The 7,892-nt window shown below is 38.2% G+C and overlaps 1 long non-coding RNA gene across 2 annotated transcripts; it reads left to right on the forward strand.

Moving 5' to 3' along the window:
• Positions 1–222: 222 nt before the first annotated feature.
• On the forward strand, positions 223–6,091 carry LOC146470160 (uncharacterized). 2 transcript variants are annotated; one of them, XR_014867009.1, is made up of 4 exons: positions 223–361; positions 4,017–4,126; positions 4,831–4,878; positions 5,766–6,091. It is a non-coding gene; the product is annotated as an uncharacterized LOC146470160 (long non-coding RNA). The 2 variants fall into 2 exon arrangements; XR_014867010.1 differs by lacking the exon at positions 223–361 and adding an exon at positions 3,292–3,553.
• The last annotated feature ends 1,801 nt before the right edge of the window (positions 6,092–7,892 follow it).

A 7,892-nucleotide genomic window follows, 5' to 3' on the forward strand; every position in this document is an offset into this window, starting at 1 on the left:
TGTTATACAGACAACCTTTGGATTACTGCATGAAAAAAAATGCACTGACATTTTAGAGCAGATCTGCGACCGTAGGTGGGCTCGTCAAAATACAAACAATGAATAAAAATGTAGAGTGATGGATAAAACAACATGAAATATGTTATTCTAATGAATTCACGACAAAATGACAGTATTGATTGAACATATATGCATGTTTGATTTTCTTTTATTCTGAAGAGAGCTCTATTATCCGAAAGTGACAGAGCGTAAGGAAAAATAAAAATAATCAACAAAGTAGCTTGTTACTTAAACGTGCGATTTGTTCATACTTATCAGTTCGTTGCTCGAGCTTGGACAGTTCACATCTCCTTGTCGAACGGTAAGTTCATCAGTCTAGGTTTAAACAAGCCTGACGCCGGGGTCGGGGTCGGGGTCTCTTTTTTTATTTTTTTTATTTTCAACATCACAGGTCATTTGTGGGTCAAATAAGGATTAAAGCCAATATAAAAAAGGTAAGTCTCTAAAGCTTACTAGCTTAGGATAGGTCATCGGTGACAACACTCGATGCAGTTCCGTATTCTGGCGGACATTGGTTCCGTGAATTGACTACTTGTTATTCTACTAAGAAACGGGTGTCAGTAAAACGCGGGGTCGGGGCCTTTTTTTTCCTTTTTTTTTTCCTTTTTTTTTTTCCTTTCTTTTTTTTTTTTTTCTTTTTTTTTTTCAACATCACAGGTCACTTGTGGGTCAAATAAGGATTAAAGCCAATATAAAAAAGTTAAATCTCTAAAGCTTACTAGCTTAGGATAGGTCATCGATGACAACACTCGATGCAGTTCCGTATTCTGGCGGACATTGGTTCCGTGAATTGACTACCTTGTATTCTTCTAAGAAACGAAATGAGGCAAGAAATACAAGGTACGAGACAATATATTTCCTTAAACTAACAAATTCTTGAACTAGAATGTGCATGAACTTACTATGAACACCCCAGCCGCCTTCCTTGATCGTGCTCGTTTGTTACAGTCAATCCATGTCACACGTGACTATTATTTCCGAGAATGAATAAACATGCGCTCGAATTCCTTTGTAAAGCTCGGCATTTGAATGGAATGTAGAACATTTCTCTGGAAATTTTTTCCGAAAAAGACGCATTAACTGACAAAAAAAGATTCAAAATACTTGAGAGACAATTTATTCTTGAAATACTTGTGCTGTAATGTAAAGAAAAATTCATAGTTTTATACCGTTAATAAACTAGGGAAATTTCTACGAGAACTCTGAAATCTCATTGCCGACATCAAAACTGACATGTAAATAGACCTTATCACGGTTTTCGACGCCATTATGACGAGTAGGCAAACAGGCTTGAAATAACAGTGTTTGTATGGAAATCCGATGTCAAATAATTTTCATAAAACATTGCTGCTGAAAAATTCATGAATTGGAAACTTTTGGCACTAGGAAAAGGATTTAAGAAAGGATTTTGGAGGGACGTAACTGTGCCAGAAAGCGTCCAGTCGTGTTTTGAACTTTCCATACATTTTCCTGTATTTTTTTCCCGCGAACTATTTTTAGTAGCAGTTCACGGCTGGTTCGCTTTACAGTCAAATGTATGGAAAGTTCAAAACACGACTGGTCACCGATGACCTATCCTAAGCTAGTAAGCTTTAGAGACTTAACTTTTTTATATTGGCTTTAATCCTTATTTGGCCCACAAATGACCTGTGAAAAAAATAAAAAAAGAGAGAGAGAGAGACCCCGACCCCGACCCTGGCCCCAACCCCGGCCGCGGCCCCGACCCCTCGTTTGAGGAGCTTATGACTGATAGGCTCGAATGTTTAACTGTCGAAATAAATAAACCCCACTCGCGGCCATTCCTTGTCAGTACCTGGTATAGACCTCCAAATTCTCCTCCTGACCTGTTTGATGACTTTGAAAATTTAATTAGTAAAATTGATGGTTCTAATCGGGAGCTCTACCTTGTCGGGGATATGAATACAAACTTGCTACCTGGTGTCGCAGATAGCAATTCTTCCAAACTCATCAATGTTTGTGAGATTTTTGTTCTTAGTCAACTGATTACGGAGCCAACGAGAGTAACAGCTCTATTCAGTCCCTAATTGACCTGTGCATAACTAATACCCCAGACAAAATAGTTAGATCAGGAGTTATGCCTTTAGGTATTAGCGACCACTCCCTTGTCTATCTAATTCGCAAAACACATTATACCATCCCTGGGTGTATTAAGATTATTAATACTCGGAGTTTTAAAAATTTCAATCAGGAGGAGTTCCTAGCGGACCTTGAATTAATTCAATGGGATGACATTAGTCTATTCTCTCACCCCAACGAAATGTGGGAATTTTGGAAGGAATCGGCTTCTGACCTGTATCGATAAACATGCCCCTATGAGATCGAAAAGAATCGGGAACAAGAAGTCCCCGTGGATTACGCATGAGTTAATACGTAAGATGCGCAAAAGGGACTTCCTGAAAAAGAAGGCGGAACGAACTAAGGATCAGTCTTGCTGGGATGATTTTAAAACAGCGAGAAATGAAGTTAATAATTCAATTAAATATGCTAAACGTAAATACTTTAGCGATCACCTCGCTGCTAGTAGAAATGATCCCCGTAAAACTTGGCAGCTAGTTAACGAGCTGAGCTCTCGTCAACATATGAAAAAAGTTATTGCTGATATTGAAATTGGGGACATAAAAACTAGTTCTGCATCTGGCATGGCGGAGGCATTTAACTGCCACTTCGCTAATATTGGTCATGACTTGGCAAGAGACATACCTTCTGCTGATACTGTTCCAGAAAGATATCTCATCTCAACTAATGCGACTTTCTCTTTCAAAAGCTGTAACTCCAATAAAGTCTGTAAACTACTTGAAAAATTAGACACTAAGAAATCGACTGGACTGGACAATTTGCCATCCAGGATTCTTAAAATGGCGGCCGGTGTTCTGGCATGCACCATCCCTGGCATTCCTGTTCAATCAGTCGATTTCCTCTGGTATTGTTCCAACTGAATGGAAGCTAGCTAGAGTGACGCCAATTTTCAAAAAGGGCAAAAGACAAGATGTAAACAGCTACCGGCCAATCTCGATTATTCCTGCTGTCGTTAAGGTGTTCGAAAGAATAATTTACGACCAATTTTTCAAATATCTTAGCGATAACGATCTTTTAGTTAACTGTTAATCTGGGTTTGGATCACTTCATAGCACCGTGACGTCCTTGCTTGAAGCTTCTAACAGTTGGTCTGTCAATATTGACAACGGTCTTATAAATGGTGTAATCTTCAAACTTGCTTTTGAAATACTAATAGCCAATTTATTATCCTCTGATCAGAATTGTTATCTGTTGTGAAACTATAATCCGCCGCAGAAGTTTTTGACTTTGTCTGACTCAAAGAGCTGCTTTCAGCTCGAACACTTTCGTTCTTTGTTTTCCCGCGCATTTGCTAGGAGCGCTAGCGTCAAATATGTATGTAACCGTTCAGGAACCTAAATTAAAATACTAACATTCAGCATTGGAAAGAATACACAAATCGCAACGTTACTTGAAGGTTTTATATATATATGAACTACCCGTGAATTAATTTTAAAATGTTTCTATCAACTTCGTACATGAACTATTTTGTGGCAGAAATATTGCATATTTTACAGGTGCGTGGGAACTGACGAGTTTCTCTCTACAAGTCAATGAGTATTTAGGATTGCTTTTTTTTTGTCTCAACACCAGCAGTACAAGTACATTTTTATAAAGTGATCTGTGAATCAGACGAGAGTTTAATTGAGTCTTCTTTGCTTTTAAAATTCTTTGTATTTCCAGTGTTATCTCGAGAATCAGAATCAGAAGAGATGACATTCATTTCTTGTTTGAGTTACTTTTATGCCTGATGCCTCAGTTTATTAGCGATCTTCTATAGCTGTAAAACGGCGTCCGTCTTTGCAGTCTCAATGTGAAAGGACTTTGCCTAAGTTGTTCCGTAGAAAGCTAACAACAAATATTTCTTATACACGTTGCAGAGTCAGTTCCAGTGTTGCTTTTGCCTGACGATAAATCATGAAGACTGCCTGCCTGCTGATCACTTTGGCCTTGGTGATTTCATCAGTGATTTCACGTCGTCTTGCCGATGGTCAGTATGTCGGAGAAATTTGTAAAACTCCTGCGGTTAGGTGATGTAAATTGTTAATGTATTTCATCTTATTTTCTCAATTTTAAAAATCAAGAAGATGATGTAGGTACTCATCTATAATTTTATCATCATGCGTGTTTAACAACTTATTCTGCTACACTTGCATTGAATTGAAACGTTGAGGGGCCATTCCGTTTTGGCTCATCTCACCCAGAAAACGTAAAAGAGCGTATTTTATGTCATTCTTTAAATATATTTTCGCTTAACTTAAGAGGAACATAAGTACAAAAAGTTCTCATATAACAGAGGTATATTTTTTTTCAGTCAGTAACACAGGCAAACTCAGAAAACTAAGACAATTCGAACGATTACACTCAACAGGAGACGAATCTATGACCTTACGATTCTTCGATTCTCTCAGCTCTGAATGCTCTCTGACAACTGAGCTACAATAGAGTACTGTGGCAAGGTCATTACACTGGGTTCATGTGACAAACATCTTGCATACTGCATACTGCCACAAGTCTCCCACAACTCATTAACTCTCAGTGGTAAAGCATCCGTACTCTGATAGAGTGTAAGAATGGTCACCTGCTAGAGCCACACACCTTATGGGCTGTCCTCATAGTTTTACACCTTAAGGGTGCACGTGGAATTAAAACTTAAGAATTAAAATATTTTATCTGATCATATATTTCTTTCAGATGAGGAGAGCTATGTCAAGCGACTTGATGATCGCCCTTCATTGGAAGGTAAATGCATTTTGTTGGCGTTTGATGTAAACTTGTGGTGACCAAAAACAAAAATTCAAATTGTCAAAAAAAGCTCCCGCCTTTGCTACTGCCTACTCCTATCATAAGATCCCAGGCGACTGAAGCAGTGTCTTTGCAGAGCTCCCAAGTTAACTGGGTTCATAAAATTTTGCACGTAAGCCAGAGGTCTCTTTCTTTTCGATGTTTAACCTGTAGTAAGTACAACGAGGTTTTGGTGAACTGTAATTTGTTGTTGCAGCTTCACAATAGCTGAATTTGTCCAAATACAGTAAAACACAGTCAAAGCTGTCCCCAGCGATCATTCTCGCCACCCCTAAAGAGGCACAAGGCTGCAACTATCCTTTGTGATCCGCTAGTACCCCCTTCATTGTCGCAATCCCTACTTGGGCATGAGGCCGGAACTATCCTGTGCAATCTATACTGGCCTTTTGTAACCTTACAGCTACCTCTATCCCGACACATGTTCCATCCTATGTACTGTAATTCTTTAATTTCCTGTAAAATTGATTTGCTGTCGAGTTATCGGAAATCCAAGCACGGAGTTTCTTTGAGCTTCGTAAAGCCAGAACTAAAGTATGACCTATCAAAACAAACCCAAGCAACTAAATGGATCAACGAGAACTCAAAGCAAATATACGTGAAAGATGTTAAGAGTGCGAACAAGTCACGATTGATTTGGGTTTTGTCTCTTATTGTTCAGTGAACGTGGAGTTTTGCTTGTATTCAAAGTAAAAACAAAATTATAATTTTGAAAGTCAAAATAAAAACCACTCTATTTCTTTTTAAAACCGACCGGTCCTTGGGGTTTAGCCCATCAATTCCTGAAAAAAGCTGTCGCATGATAAGTTGTAACTTTTAAATTTCAGATACGCTGTTTAAAAGACGTGGATTTTACCGTCACCTCCATGATCCCGCTCCGAAGAATGCTGAATGCAAAGCATGTTTGGATAGCTGCAAATTAGAAGGCTATTCTGATAGTTTCTGCCATTTTGACTGTAATTGTTACCCAAATGATTTTTTGGCATAACCTGTAATGTCTTGTTGTCGTATATAATCATTTTTTTTTATTACAAGCTGTTTATAGTGTTAGATGTTACAGCATTTGAAAATGATTCGAGATTCACTAGGTGGAATACATTCAATGTAATTAGTGTTACTCTCGTTATTTTTCATTAAAATGCTTGATTTTATATTTCTTTGCTGTCTTTTAATTGTCTTGTGCTTTTACTTTAATTTGCTAACACTGAAACCCTTTCAGTAAAACTGAAAAGGCATTGGCCTCCCTAATGCCAGTTTGGCTTCATATTTGCAGTTATTTTATTACATTCAACTAATCAGTGAAAATCTCTCTGTTTTGCTCACTGAGTTTTCCATGGCGCTTGCATTCCACTACACTAACTTGACAGTTAAGGAAACTGCTCCTTCTTGAATTTTGAAAGGGATACATTATGCATGGTACATGAAATAGACAACAAGGAACATCGTACAAAGTGAATAAGCAATATGCAAATATCTGTTATATGAAAGGAACAAAGAAAGAAACTTGTCAAAAATCAAGATATATAACGTACTATGTCAAAACATGGTCCACCAGCAAGGATTCGAACGTCTGTCTCTTATATCACAGTGGAGGCAGATGAGCAGCGGTTATCACATCTGCCTTAAATTTCCTTTTAAAATATCATAATGTTCCAACTTACGCAATAAACGTGAATGATCAACAGTGATAAACGCCTTTTTAAGGTCAACAAATCTGCTGATACCGCAGAAAAAGTAACTTCTTGTCCATATGATGCTGTACTTTTGCTATGTCAATAAGCTCGTCCTGCGTTGTCCACACTGGTTTTGATAAATAACATCATGTAAATATAAATCAAGGAATGATTTGCGTCGCTCACACATAAACTTTTAAAAAGATACGATTCAGAAGAACAGAAAGGAGTGACTGCTTGGTCGATAATTATTGGGATCAGTTTCGTCATCACTTTTGTACTGATGAATAAAAAAAAAAAAGAAAAAAAACAACTAGACAAAAGGGAAGAAAGCCCCCAAAACTCGAACAGCGTACACTGTTGCATATTGAAAACGATTTAGATGTTTAACGATCCCCAATATGCAATGAAATATGACGTATTGATTCGCCGAAATTCACAAAATTTTAGAGGTTATATCTTCATAAACACTTGTGTTTATACATTTTCTTTGGCAGTATTTATTTACGAGAAGTAGGCAAGCTCGTATTTCCGGCAATAACTAATTTTCCTGTCGTCAATTTTTTTCTTTAAACATAAAGAGGATAATAGCTAAGTTGAAATAATGAGGTAAGAAAGATAGGTCACCATGCTCGTTTAGGAGGAAATAGCCATCTATTTATTGACTGGGCTTAGCATCAGGGGAAAACGACTATGTATTCAACGTGCGGGCGATAATGACCCAAAAACAGGATCCAAAGTTGTGCACAGTAAGAATGCGCAATGCAATTGAAATCTCTCACGCGCGCCCTTTTTCAGTTGCATTTTTCACAACTGAACGTCTGTTAAAATTATTTTTCAGCGCAGCTATCTAGTCAAAACAATCTTAATATCTTTAACTTTCAATTCAAACAATTGCGCTACACAACCGCCGACCGGTTGGCTCAGTTGGTAGAGCACCGGACTACCGTGCTCGCGGGTTCAAACACCGGCAGGACCACCACTCAAGGTCTTTAAATAACTGAGGAGAAAGTGCTGCCTTTGCTCTGATATCTGCAAATGGTTAGACTTTCTAGTCGGATAAGGATGATAAACCGTAGGACCCGTCCACAACACTTGCATGTTCATAACCTTGTCATCGAAAAGAGTAGGGCATGGAGTTCCCGGTGTGCTGGTCTGGTCTTTGTGTGTACAATAGTTGGGGGTTAGTTTGCAAGGAACTGCGAAAGTTCTGTTTCTTTCCCCCGTCACACTTTTTGACGAATTTGACTAAATCAACCTAATTCCAATGGTTCAGTCACG

The sequence above is a fragment of the Pavona decussata genome, unplaced genomic scaffold, assembly GCF_977016875.1.
Source record: "Pavona decussata unplaced genomic scaffold, jaPavDecu1.1 SCAFFOLD_114, whole genome shotgun sequence".
Taxonomy (NCBI): Eukaryota; Metazoa; Cnidaria; class Anthozoa; order Scleractinia; family Agariciidae; genus Pavona; species Pavona decussata.